The sequence below is a fragment of the Mustela nigripes genome, chromosome 14 (genome assembly GCF_022355385.1).
Source record: "Mustela nigripes isolate SB6536 chromosome 14, MUSNIG.SB6536, whole genome shotgun sequence".
Lineage (NCBI taxonomy): Eukaryota > Metazoa > Chordata > Mammalia > Carnivora > Mustelidae > Mustela > Mustela nigripes.
In genome coordinates this window covers 16,582,926-16,597,140 of record NC_081570.1, presented here as the reverse complement: position 1 = coordinate 16,597,140, position 14,215 = coordinate 16,582,926, and the positions used below count along the sequence as shown (strand labels likewise).

The following is a 14,215-nucleotide window of genomic DNA, read 5'->3' as shown; positions in this document are numbered from 1 at the left end:
TCTTTTCTCTGCCATCACCAACCTGTTCTTAAGCCCATTCAAAGGATTTCGTGTGGCTGTTTCAGGTACTACATTTCTGTTCTGAAATTGCCACTTTCCAAATAAAAATGTTTTCACTTCCTCTGCTTAGCTGTAATTGCTGCTTTTTAATATCCTTGTCTGGTAATTCCCGTATTTGGATCATCTTGGAGTTGCCCTCTGCTAATGATCTTTTTTCCTTGCGAATGGATGTAGTTTCTGTAGTTCTTCATGTGATCTGGGACTGTAGCCTGAACAGGAATGCGTGTGGATGTTATGCTGGGGAGACCCTGATTTCTGGTGATGTTTTTATTTTAGCAGACGGTTACATCTGCAGGGTCTGTCTCCTCTGTGGAGAGGGAGGTGTGCGCTCAAACCTTAGTTCAGTGCTTCTGTCCTTGGCTGAAGTGCTGGAGTTCTGCCTGCACGTGTACGGTTCCGGGCTCATCTAGAGGTTTGGATGGAGTTCACACAGAGCGCCTGGGACTTTGCTTCTCTGGCCCTCTTCTTTCTTATTTCCTCTTACCTGTGGCTGCTCTGGACTCTGTCTGTGGTTCCTCCAGAGAGAAAGCCTGGGGTTTGTTTTTTGATTGGCTGTGCCGCCGCTCAGCCCTCTGATGAAAGCTCCGAACCCGGGGAACTGTCCTATCCCAACCCCTTCTCCCAGTTTTTGACTCCTCTCCTAGGTCTGCCAGCCTTTGTTCACTTCAGATAGTTTTCTACATTTTATCCAGAGTGTATCGTCGTTATCTGTTGGAGGATCATACTGGAGCCAGAAATATCTAATAGCATTTTTATCCATTATCAAAGTGTTTTGGGAACAAACGTGATACATATTTAAGAGACTTTCAGTCGGTAGCAGTCAGATAAGGGTGATTGGTCGCATTTTGTTCAGTGCAGCGTATGAGCTCAGGTGAACTCAGCCGAGCCGCGTTCATTTTAACTTGCTTCGCAACCTTGGCCAAGTCTCTTCTCACTTAGAGAGGCGGGTTAGAGAGGCGGGACTCACTTTCTCCTCTGGCACATGAGGCAGCTGGACTGTCCATGAACTGTAAGGGTCCTTTCATCTCTGCTTCTAGACAGACAGACAGATAGACACTACCCACATACGCAGACTGCCACCACTGTCTTTAGCAAAAGTAAACAACGAGAAACCGCAGAAGGGGTACCAGAGGGAAGTGGTATGGGCGGGTCTCGCGGGGTGGGTCACAGCACCGCAGCGTCTGAGGAGTCTACAGTCATCGTCTTGTTCTGGGGACAGAAGGCCAGTACGCCAAGGCTGCAAGAAATAAATGACATTCAGAAGCAAAGGAAAGAACTTGTTTGCTGCTTGCTTTCATCCCTTAGAAATAAGGAGAGAATGTAGACAGTTGAAAATAAATCCAGATCATCGGGAGTTCCTGTCTGTTTGATTCTGGGCAGCGCATTCTTTCCTCTTTTGAAAGGAATAGCCCCCTGGGCTTTAGTAGCTTGCCGGGAAATGTGGCAGGAGGCGGTGGGGACAGCAGCTCTCAGCAGCGGTGCTGCTGTCATTGTTGGGCCGCGTGGAGACAAAGCAGATTGAAATAGCAATTATACATGGTGTACTTAGACTGACTTTTTAAAAAGTGTGGGGGGGTGGGGGAGGCTAAAACTTAATCCACATCCACTCAGGCCATCCCTTGGGTGCTGACTCTGGTGTAGATCCTTTTTCCTACTTTTCTGTTTTTATTGCCTGTCACTCATTCTTTTTTGTTCTGGTCTTACTGGCTTGAGGCTTCAGGCTCTCCTCTTTCGTTTAAAGATTTAGTTTTTTATTTATTTGAGAGAGCGAGCATGTGCAAGGGTGGGGAGGGGCAGTGGGAGAGAAAAGATCAATGAGGATCCTGATGGGGGACTCGATCTCACAACCCGGAGATCATGATCTGAGCCGAAACCAAGACTTGGATGCTCAACCAACTGAGCCAACCAGGTGGCCCCCTCATGTTTCTTTTAAAGCCATTTGAAAAAGCTATCACTCAGTTATCTCTCTGTTTTCAGCCTTCTCACTCTCTAGGAGCACAGAGGCAGGGATGAACTCTGCCGTGTGTTACGGGGTTGGTAGTGGGGGTGTGGGAGTCAGACTAAAGGAACCAACAGCCTCGGAAAGAGATCACAAGGTAGTCTGTGGGATGTGCTGTCCCGATAAAAGAAGGGGGTTAGTTTGTGTTTAAGATCCAAGTATAAAAGCTTTACTTCCAGTGTAGAAGGTATCTTTCCTTTCTTTGGCAAGATAAAGATAGACAGAAGTTTGCCCCAGATCTTCTACCCCCAGTAATTCTTCTGAAACTTTAGGGGTAATACTCCGTGGGTTAGTAAGTCTTTTGGGTCTGGCAGAATGCTTGTTATAAAACTAGAGGGTAATTTGCAGACAGAGAAGCTCTACTTGGTTCTAATTGATACTGGGTGGTTCAAGGGCCTTTTGAAGGACCACATCTAGAAGGCAGCCCGACAAGAGTCAGCCTAGTGAAGGGGCTTTTTTGTCAGACAGGCGTCAGTTTAAATCCTGATGGCCATTTATTAGCAAGCGGTAAGACCTCGGACAAATCACGGACTTCTTGAAATTTAGATTCTTTCTTAGAGGGTGATATTATTGTATTATTGTCTTGTATAAAATATAAAACATATTACTTAGGGTGTGGTAGGTACTCCACAGATGTTTGGGTTTTTCTCCTTACCCATCTTCTAGAACATCGTATTTTTAGTGGAATCCTGGCTTTAGCTCTAAGCAGTTGTGTGACTCACCCTTTCCAAATTTCAGTTTTTTTCCTTAAATTGAGGGTATTTAATTAGTTGATTTCTGAGATCCCTCCCAAGCTGTAAGATGTCATGAGTTTTAGACTTTTGGGGACTGTGGAGGCAGCCCACTTAAGTCACTTAAGAAAGTGCGGTCAGCCTTGAGACCATCTGAAAGGAAAAGGCTCGCTCTTGGTACAGTTCCCGCTTTACCGATGTCTTGCTTTCTGTTTATATTCTGCCCAGGTCAGAAGGCAGCTGCCATTGAAATATAGCGAGTGCCTATTTCCAAGACAGCGAGGAGACATCAGGGGAGCCCCCAGAGGCATGAACAGAAAGCTTACATTACCTAAATGGTAAGTATATGGTACAGTGAAGCCTGGCCATCCCGATGGAATCGCATGGTGCCTGCAGTCTCTGTAGCTCCCGCACCGCTGCAGGAGACGGAGGAAAGTTAATACTTGTTGATGAACTAAACACTGTGCTAAGTACTTAATTTTTATTTTTTTAAGATTTTATTTGTTCATTTAGGGAGAGAGAGCACAAGTTTGGGGGAGGCGCAGAGGGAGAGGGACAAGCAAACTCTGCTGAGCAGGGAGCCTGACGTGGGGCTCCATCCCAGGACCCCGAGATCATGACCTGAGCTGGAGGCAGACACTTGAGCCGACTGAGCCACCCAGGCGGCCCCCTTCATGTGTTTGCTAATGTAATCAGCCAACCAGCCAAGGGTGGGGAGGGGCAGTGGGAGAGAAAAGATCAATGAGGATCCTGATGGGTGACTTGATCTCACAACCCGGAGATCATGATCTGAGCCGAAACCAAGACTTGGATGCTCAACCAACTGAGCCAACCAGGTGGCTAGGTAAAAAAAATCCTAGCATTTAGTCAACAGCTTTCAGAAATAGGCCTGGCTAGCACTTTCTGGATGCTTACTGTGCGCCAGACACAGTCCTGTTCGACTTGTATTATCTACCTTAGTATCTACACCGATGCTACAGGTAAGAGCTTTCCTTTAAATTTCACATAAGGAGTGAAGGGGAGGACTGGATTTCACCCTGGGTCCTTTTCAATGTACTGGAATGTTTCTCTTTTGAGAAAGTTTCTTTTTTTTGGTTGAGACAGTAACTGACTTAATCTTTAAAAAGCAAAGCAAAGGGCGCCTGGGTGGCTCAGTGGGTTAAGCCTCTGCCTTAGGCTCAGGTCACGATCTCAGGGTCCTGGGATCCAGTCCCACATAGTGCTCTCTGCTCGGCGGGGAGCTGCTTCCTCCCCGTTCTCTCTCTCTCTCTCTGCCTACTTGTGATCTCTTTCTGTCAAATAAATAAATAAAATCTTTAAAAAAAAAAAAAAAGCAAAGCAAAATAAACAAACACCCCTATGGTTGACAACTGGCTCCTTTTCCTGGCCCTTCTGGGTTCTGCACGCTAGTTATTTAGTTGGTTATTTATTTATTTTTATTTTATTGGTTTGTGCTGCCCAAGGCAGAGTGCAGTGTGGAAGTAAAAGGAGCTCACACTTGCGTGGCCAAAGGAGGGGTCTAGGTCATCAGTGGTAGCTGGAGAATGGCTAGAAGAAGGTTCTCTGGAAAGGGAAAGCCATGGGGAGGCCGCAGACTGAGTCTGGGACCTGCTTCTAGACAGAGCAGTGACAGAACAGGATGTGGGAAAGGAATCTCAGCAGGAGCTCTCACTCTCAGGGTGACCCCTCCCAGGAAAAGGGGGTACATCACACATAGCTCAGGCTCTTATTAAGGGGGTGGGAAACTTTGAGGCAAACTCTTGCCCTGTTACTTGGCTCACGATTCTTGGCGTGTCTGGGTGGCTCAGTTAAGTAAGCGTCTGCCTTTGGCTCAGGTCATGATCTCCCGGTCCTGGGATTAAGTCCCATGTCAGGCTCTGTGCTCAGAGGGGAGCCTGCTTCTCCCTCTCGCTCTGACTCTCCCCTCTGCTTGTTCTCTCTCCCAAATAAATAAATAAAAACGTTTAAAAAAAATTGGTTCAGGATTCTTGTTCTGTTCCTTTCCCTAGAGCATTTTTCCTATCTCAGGGGACTGGGTTAGGAAACTCGTTCTGGTCGGGTGGTGTGGCAGCCGGCATTCATTGTTCATTGATCTTTCTGATGGTATCACAGTCTCTTTTTATTGGAGCACCGGTGTCTTGTGGTTTTGTTCGTACGTGTGTTTTTATGTTTCAAGTTTTTAGGTAGATTCTACTTTGTTAATATGTAGTGTAATATTAGTTTCAGGGGTAGAATTTAGTGATTCATCACTTACATACAACACCCAGTGCTCACCACAAGCACCCTCCTTTTCTGCCCATCCCCTGCCCACCTCCTCTCCAGCAGCAGTTTGTTCTCTGTAGTTAAGAAGCACCAGTGGTGGGGCGCCTGGGTGGCTCAGTGGGTTAAGCCGTTGCCTTCGGCTTGGGTCATGATCTCCGGGTCCTGGGATCGAGTCCCGCATCGGGCTCTCTGCTCAGCGGGGACCCTGCTTCCCTCTCTCTCTCTCTGCCTGCTGCTCTGTCTACTTGTGATCTCTCTCTGTCAAATAAATAAATAAAATCTTAAAAAAAAAAAAAAAAAGAAGAAGAAGCACCAGTGGTTTTTAATAAACTTGCTGAATTTGACAGGGCAGGTAGTCATTTTCTTTGACAAAACTTACTCCACATTCCTGTTGTTCATAGAGTACTTTGTTATGTCCCGGGCTTATGTTCTAGTGATACACATTGACCACTTACTCCATGCCTAGCACAATTTTTGGAGCTAAACAGCTCTAAACAAAACAATAATGTAGCACTAAACAAACCAGGCAAAGTCCTTGCTCTCAAGGATTCTATACTGAAGGGTAGAAACATGAAAAAAGAAAATAAATAACTAGGTAGAAACAAACAGGTGAGTAGAGAAATAATGTCCGCTAAGTGATATGTGCTCAGAAGGACAAAAGTGGGGTAAGGTGGCCAAGGGATAAGGGAGCCTGGGGGCTGCTCCTTGACGTAAGGAGATCAGGGAAGGCCTCTGATGAGGTGATGGTTTCAGCCAAGGTCTGAAAGAAGGGAGAGATCCAGCCAGGGGTATCTGGGAGAAATGCCTCCTAGGCAGAGGAACAGCAGGTTTAAGAGCCCCGAGGTGCGAGTGTAACTTGGCCTTGACAAGGAGCCTGTGTGGCTGGAGTGGAGTGGGAGGGAAAGAGTCGTCGGAGGAAGAGCAGCGAAGCAGTGGGGCCCAGGTCAGGTTGCTGCTTAGAGCCCAAGGTAGGACCCCTGGAGCGTGTTTTATTCTAAGTGAGATGGGGGATGCCCTGGAGAGTCAGAGCAGAGGGTGAATGAGCTGACGTCTCTTTTGAAAGGCTTTGTCTGGTTGCTGTGGGAGAATAGACTGGTGAGGCGGTTGCGGGGGGCAACTGATCAGTACAGTCTAGGGGGGATGATGGCTTGGATTAGGGTCCTAGGGTGTGTAGCCAGAAAGCAATGGATTCTGGACATATTTGAAGGTAGAGTCAAATTCTGATTCTCCCTGTAGAAATGTTTGATTTCTCTGGACTTAACCTTTAGGTCACATGAGTTCGAGGGCATCAGTGGACACATGATAGTGATCCCTGGTGAAATTCTAAAACTGTCTGAGCAGAGGATGAAAACACAGTGTCCCCTAGAAGCCACTTGTGTTCCCTAAGGAAGCCGTGCTAACTGATAACAGTTCTTTGTTTTCTTTAAGCTCTGCCTTGTCTTTCTTTCTTTCTTTCTTTCTTTTTTTTTAAAGATTTTATTTATTTATTTGGGAGAGAGAGATTGAGAGAATGAGCAGGGGAGGGGCAGAGGGAGAAGCAGATGCCCCTCGGAGCAGGGAACCCGACATGGGACTTGATTCTAGGACACTGGGATCATGACCTGAGCTGAAGGCAGTTGTTGAACCAACTGAGCCACCCTTGTGCCCATGCTGTGCTTTGTTTTTATTTAAGCTATAGCATCAGTACAAGTTGTAGAAATATAGAAAATAAATATAAATAATAGGAAAAAAACCCCAAACCATCCATAGATGATTACTACATATAACGTTTTGATGTATATCAGGACAATTCATTTTTGCAAGGATTCTAGGCTAGATGGTCCGAAATATGCTACGGAGATACTGTGATGTTAGTACTACAGTTAGGCATTTAATACTTTCTCATGTGATCCCAAAACAGAAATTTGGGCTGGGTTACCTAGTAGGTATTTATAAGTATTAATAATGGATCAATGTTTACCAAGAGGGGCTGCTTTCAGTGGCGTTCCGGACAGCTGTTCTTTGTTATATTTTAACAGTTTGGACATAAGCGTCAGATACAGAAAAGATATGCCCGTCATATTTGCAGTGAATATTTGCAAGCTGGAATGTGTAGAAGTATTTAGAGAATTGGAACTATTGATTGAAGCTATCTTTCAAGTGTTTGAAATGTGAAAAATGGTTAATAAATTAAGCTATAACTGATATGGCACTTAAGATGGACGGGGTACTAGTCTAAGCATGTCATGTATTAACTCATTCGCACTTTCAGTAACCCTCAAAGGTAGGTATTGAAGCACAGAGAAGTCAAGTAACTTATCTGAGATCACACAGCTAGTAAATGGCAAAATCAGAGTTTGAATTTAGGCTGTCTAGCTCCAGTGTCTGTAATCTTTAATCCTTGTATCATACTGCCTATAAAAGATATAAGAAATAAGTCCTATATTTAGGTTATTAAAATTAATTAGACTTAATAGCAGTTTATTTTTTTTTTAAATTCAGCATAGAGGCACCTGGGTGACTCAGTGGGTTAAAGCCTCTGCCTTCAGCTCAGGTCATAATCCCAGGGTCCTGGGATCAAGCCCCACATCGGGCTCTCTGCTCAGCAGGGAGCCTGCTCCCCCCACCCCCCGCCTGTCCCTCTGCCTACTTGTGATCTCTCTCTGTCAAATAAATAAATAAAATCTTAAAAAAAAAAATTCAGGGGTGCCTGGGTGGCTCAGTGGGTTAAACCCTCTGCCATTGGCTCAGGTCATGATCCCAGGGTCCTGGGATCAAGCCCCACATCAGGCTTTCCACTCAGCGGAGAGCCTGCTTCTCTCTCTCTCTCTCTGCCTGCCTCTCTACCTACTTGTGATCTCTGTCAAATAGATAAATAACATATTTTTAAAAAATTTCAGTATGAACCTACAAACTGGTAGTGTGGTTGCCAGATTAGCTCATGCAGTCTTAGGTTCATTATTAAAACTGGATTAACCAGGTCATCTTTCAAATCCTCCCCCACTCCTTTACTCCACTGGTACTGCCTTAGTTCAGGCCTTTTTCTGTCTCTTGCCTTGACTATTACAATAGCTGCCTAGTTTATCCCGTTAGACTGATCTTTCATGAATGCAGCTCTTTTTTTGTTTGTTTGTTTTGTTTTAGATCTTTTTATTTATTAGAGAGAGAGAGTGTGAGCTCGTGGTGTGGGGAGGAGCAGAGGCAGAGGGAGAGAGAATTTGCATGGAGTCCAGTGTGGGGCTTTGTCTCGTGATGGTGAGATCACGACCTGAGCCAAAACCAAGAGTTGAATGCTTAAGGGACCTCTCCCCAGGCCCCCCACAAATGCAGCTCTCATTGTGTGGCTCCCTTGCTGAAGTCCTTTTGTCCCAAGCATGTTGCTTCCCATGGCCACTTGTAGACATGTAGGATGTGTTGAGAAGAGTCTGTACAGCGGTGGTCTTTTTATTTCCCTTTTGAATGAGTTGGCCACATTTAAGAGATTGAGATATAAGTAGAGCATGATTTCCCCTTTTAGCCAGTATCCTGCCGGGCCCTGTTACTCATTGACATTCCTGGCCTGACCTCTTTGACATTTGCCTTTGTAACCTCTGGCATAAAGTCTGGGTTTCTTTCCTTGACTGCGGTGGCCAGATCTGGAGACAATTCCTTAGCTGTAGTTTGGTCAGTATAGGACATAGTCAGACCAGCAGCTTCATTGATTTTCCAGACATTCGTAAGGTTCCTTGCCTGGCTCCATCAGTGTTGCGCGCCCGCGAAGGGAGAAAAAGGATAAGACAGTCCCTGGTCTCGGAGCCCCGAGCCCAGGAGAGGCGTACAAGCGTCCAGCAAGGGAGTGTGGTGGGCGCCACGGCGGGAGCTCCCACGCGGCTTCGGGCGCCGCACTGTGTTGCGGGGCAGGGGGGGGGGCTGTCTGAAGAGGCATGAGAGGACTGGCCCCTCCGTGAGAGATGGTCTCATGGCAGCGAGGCGGAGGCCACCCAGAGGAAGGGGAGAAGCTGAGAGCGCACTCATACACTCGTTCCTCGACATGGCCACCCGAGCCTATGTGCCTGCTGGCGGGTCATGCCGCTCCATCCTGTGGGGAGAAGCTTCCCAGATGCAGTGATGTATTGTCCCTCTCTCCTTCTGTCTCCCTCCCTCCTTCTTTCTTTACTTCCAAAAACAGTTATTTTATACCCTTTATGCACCAGACACCGTTCAGAGTTTGAAGAGACAGCAGTTAAAAGCATCTGCAAATGAAAAGCTGCGTTTCTGGCATCATGGAGTCTACATTCTAGTAGAAAGGTCAGGCAGTAACGAAGTGGTTAAGTGTGCTTAAAAAGAAAGAAAGAAAGAAAAGGAGCTGTCCAAAGATGGAATGATTGCCTGGGGAAGAAAGACATGTCCTGTCTGTTGTTCTAGGTGTTTGAACAGCAGTGGAGTGGCTACTCGGAAGGCACTTTCTGCAGAGAGCGGGAGGTTGGGTCACAGGGTCTCTCAGACCTTTTCCACCTGGAGAATCTTTCTGTGCTAGGTCGGCTCCTAATGTTTGAGGTTTGCATATTGAAAAGACATGAATTTGTGCTTCTGGGAAAAATAATCGAAGCCCAGTCATGCCATAGAAGCCCCGAGGAAGAAGTGGAGATGTGGACAGCCCAAGTGTTTAAGGCAGGGGACCAGAAGTGGTTGGGAGGAAGCTGCTTAAACGTACTCTTCCCATTGTCCTTTCCGTCAGGAGTGGGCAAACGGTAGTCCAAAGGCCCCCTGCCTGTTGTTGTAACTCAAATTGATTACAAATCTACAACAATTAGAAATATACAATGATTTACATCGTTGAAAACAGCGATGCCAAGCACTTACACATTGGGTACGGCTGCTCCATGCCAAAGTGGCAGAATTGAGTAGTTGGGACAGACCCCAACTTCAGTCTTAAAAAACCTAAACTATTTACTATCAAACTAAGCTGTCTCCTTCTGTAGATACTATCCTACTTTCCAAAGTTGAAGTATAATTAACACACAGCACGGTGTTAGTTTCGGGTGTACTGCGTATCGGCTCCGCCCTTCTACTCGGTGCTCCCCATGGTTGGTCCTGGCCGACTCCAAAGACAGAGCTTGCCGACCCCTCCTTTCAGGGACTGTTGGGAAGAGGAAGTGTGAATCATGGTAGCTGTGTTGGGGGAAAGGGCAGGGCAGGTTTGATTATGTTCTATTTCAGACTTTCCTGGTCAGAAGAAGAGCCAGCCTCCGAGGTGCTGGATAGAGCTATTGGAAACCGGGTTCAAGAGCTTTGGCAGAAAGGAACCCTGAGTGTGCGGGAATTGGCGCTGGATCCTTCTAGTGTGAACTGGAACTGAGTTAGACACTGGCAGGGGGCATGTTGGCATTAAAGGATGGGACTACCCTTCCTCTGTTCACTTTCCTATGATTCCTGAGGTTTACTGTCAATCATTTCCTTCCCAGAACCCACCCTTGGGCACAGTCAGTCAGTTCTTCCGGCTTCCAGTGCAGCATGTGTCAAGTGGTAAACTGTGCACAGTAGGAGGACAGTAAGCAGGAGGATTGGTGCTGTGTGGTTGGTCTAGGACTGTCCAGGAGGCTGCTTTGTTCTTGTTTTATGATCGGTTCTCTTTTGTCCAAGGGCCAGGCAAGGGTCAGGTCGTGATAATCTCTCTAGCACTTGGCAAAATACTAGGTGCATCATAGATGTTTCATAGATGTCTACTTAAATAAATGAATTTTACCTGGATGAACTAGGGCATGTGGGAGGCACTGGGAAGAGAGGCATCTACCGCTTCCTTTTGGATGGTGTTGGAGGTAGCAAAGCATTTCTAACTCCAGTTACGCTTAGGGCCAAAAGATCAGAGAAAAGTGACATTCTGACCCCATTTTCAGTCAATATTCTTGTTTTCCCTGGGTGAAGAAGGGCTGATTTTGGTGAGAGGCTATTTATAGGAGGATTTTCCAGATGAAACTTAACCTTAGGTCTGCACAGGACTTTTCAGAATTCTTTAGCTGACTGTTTTTTGTTTTTTGCTGTGAGGTAGGTCAGGTTGGTATTTTATTTGCTCAGAGGAAGGTTGGAGCACAGAGATCACTGATTTGGCCAACAGGGTAACATTCTTAAAAGAATACTGATTATGGAAGTAGACTTGGGTTCAACATCTGGCCGTTGTCCATGTGACCTTCGGAGGTCAGAAGTCCCAATCCCATAATGTTATTGTGAAGACTGAGTAGAATAGTAGTGATAGCTCCTGTTGGTTGTGACTTATGCACAGGGCATTCTGCTAAGCCCTTTATATCTCCTGGGATTACCATAGTTTATGGAAGGGAAAGTCTCCGAGAGGTAATTTGTTTAAGAAAAAGTAAGTGGTAGATCTGGGATTCTTAGAGAAAGCATGTATGTTATATATATTATTAATTATTTAATATTGTCTGTAGCACAGTAGTGCTCCACTGGGGTTGTCCTCTGCATCTTTTTGTTACTGGTCTGTGTATAATCAGAACTCCTCACTTTGTAAAAATGCTTAAGAGTTTTCAGGAAGGTGATTCTACACAATGGGAAGAATCCTGAAGAGACAGTCAGGAGAATCAAGTCCTTACCTTTATTGAGTTGCTAGAGAAACCACAGTATTTACCTCTGAGTCTCAGTTTGCTCATTTTTAAAATAAGGGGATTGGGCCAAATGGGTGGTTTTATTATAAATCAAAGCCGTGGAACTCTTTATTGTCATGTGGGGGAACCCAGTACGTTAAGGAGTTGCTTTGGTTGATGAAGTGAATGAAGGAGCCTGAAGCTTGGCCCGCTCAGATCTTCTCCCTTGTTGTCTTTGTCCTGGATGACCTCTGAGGGGATTCGCTGAGCCCAGTTGGAAAACCAGCGGACTAAATGATCTTTGAACTATATTTTGGCTCTGAAATCCCATTCTAAGGAGTGGAAGAAGATCCAGATTTTCTTTTTCCCCTTCTTTCCAACATGTGGTCCAATAACTAGAGCTAGAAAGCCTATGAGTGATGTGGGTTTTTTGGTATTTAGGCCCCATTTCCATGCATAGACCTGAAAGCCAGAAGGGGCAGATTTCGAGCAGGGAAAAGCCCCGGGAGGGAGACACTGCAGGTGGCCCTGGGCTTGGGATGAGGTCATTCAGAGCATCACTGCAGGACCTGATACCCCTGCGGCTGTATCTGCTCTTGGCAATTGTTTTTGCCTTTGTAATCCATGAGTAGCCTGTTGACATCATTTTTATTATTTTGTGTTAATGGTTAGTGGCAAAGGGCTAAATCATTTAATAATTGGGGGGCTTCTTCAGCCATTCATTCATCAAATTTTAAGCATTAATTATGTGCTAGGCTTCCTGCTGGGTACTCTGGATACCGTTTGAATAAGGAACAAGTTGGAGAGACAGAAGGGGTCCGATACCACTTGAATACCGCATTGTGTGCTGTGATGGGACCAGTACAGCACACTCACTGGAAGAGGGAGGAGGAGAGGCCCCTATCGGGCCTGCGATTTAGGGAGGGAGGTGCTCCAGGAGCTTCCAGGAGGAGGTAATTGTCTAAGGTGGGATTTGGAGACGCGAGAGAGATGACCAGTCAAGCTAGTGAAGGACCGAAGGGGAGGGAGGGCGAGGTTTGTGGGCTGCAGGAGTCACGCGGACTTCGGAGAGGAGCGAAAGGAGGTACAGGGCCGGAGCCTTCGGGGCTTCCCAGGCTTCCCTGGGGACTTTGGTCTTTATCCCGAGAGCAGCTAGGACCTTGAAAGGGTTTTGAGTCGCGACGTGTAAGAGCTCGTTTTTGCGTCGCCAGTAAGTATTTTCTAGATAGTTATTGGGATTATCATTTTTAGTTCTTGTGCTCTGCTGTCTGGTTCCCGTCCGAGTTTTGACCAGAACATGTAAAACTGGAACTAAAAGCAAAATGAATAAACAAGCAATAGGATTCCTGGATTCTGTTAATTCAGAATTAGAATTTGTAGACAGGCTGTACTAAAAGTAACATTTCTCTCTTCTGGAAAAGGAAATTTGTTTATGAAAACTATAGTGTAAGTGAGAGTTGCTGAGGGAGATGTTTTAAGTTTGGGGTAAGCTTTTTTTTTTAATTTTTTAAAAATTATTTTATTTAAAAAATATTTTATTTATTCATTTGACAGACAGAGATCACAAATAGGCAGAGAGGCAGGCAGAGAAAGAGGGGGAAGCAGGCATCCCGCTGAGCAGAGAGCCCCATGCGGGGCTTGATCCCAGAACCCTGGGATCATGACCTGAGCCAAAGGCAGAGGCTTTAACCCACTGAGCCACCCAGGTGCCCCTGTTTTGTTTTTTAAACAGCTTTATTGAGACCTAATTTACATATCAAAGTTTATCTTTTAAAAGTGTACAATGTAATGGCTTTCTAGCATATTTATGAGGATGAGCTGATTCAATGTACTTAGTAGAAACATCATGTATCATTTGTTTTCTAGTAAGTTATGCCAGTACAGATCCTTTTAAAAATCAGTATGGCCCGTATTTATTCAGCTCCCATTTCCTTCACCCTGTGTGTACACTGGTCAGGTGTTTTGTTTTGTGTTTTTACCGGACTTCTAGGCAAAAGGCCAAAAACAAGTGGCACTTGAAGTAGGAAAAGTAGACGGGAAGAAGGGAAAAGGTTTTTTTCTTATAAAAATATATAAATAAAAACATTAAAATATATTTAAAAATAAAAAATATATTAAAAATTAAAAATTCTTATAAAATTTATATAAATATAAAAATATATAATTTTTTTTAAAAAGTTCCATTTTTGAGAGTGAGGAAGCATATAAACTAGAAAGAGAAAGGAGACCAAAAGAAGCAGAGAGAAGGAGCAAGGAAATATGGACCCAGGAAGCAGAGTGGTGGAGAGGGAGAACCAGCCAGGGGGAGGGCAGGGTCCCGGAGGCGGAGCCGGGGGACAGAGGCCCGGAGGCCCTGTACCTCCAGCACCTTCCCTGCCTTGCCAGGTGGTTGTTTTTTTTTTTAGGACTGTGCATGGGCTCCATCTGGTGGCCGGTAGCTTACAGTGCGGCCAGGGAGCAGGATCTTGGGGTGGCTTTTGGCATTCCCTCAAGTCTTTCTCTTTGGTCCTGGGTTTTCTTGTGGGATCACTGTTGAGTCAGTCCTTCGCTTCTGAGTGGTAGCTGCTTTTCTGTTGCAGCTCAGACCGTGTTCCCTCCCTCCTTCTGCC

At 45.6% G+C, this 14,215-nt stretch overlaps 1 protein-coding gene across 1 annotated transcript in view; it reads left to right on the top strand.

Annotated features, from left to right (window-relative positions):
• LUZP1 (leucine zipper protein 1) overlaps positions 1 to 14,215 on the top strand; it is a 96,465-nt gene that overhangs the window by 62,282 nt on the left and 19,968 nt on the right. Inside the window, exon 2 of the mRNA XM_059376602.1 lies at positions 3,019 to 3,128. The gene's annotated coding sequence lies outside the window, so the exon portion shown is untranslated. The remainder of the gene's footprint in view (positions 1 to 3,018; positions 3,129 to 14,215) is intronic.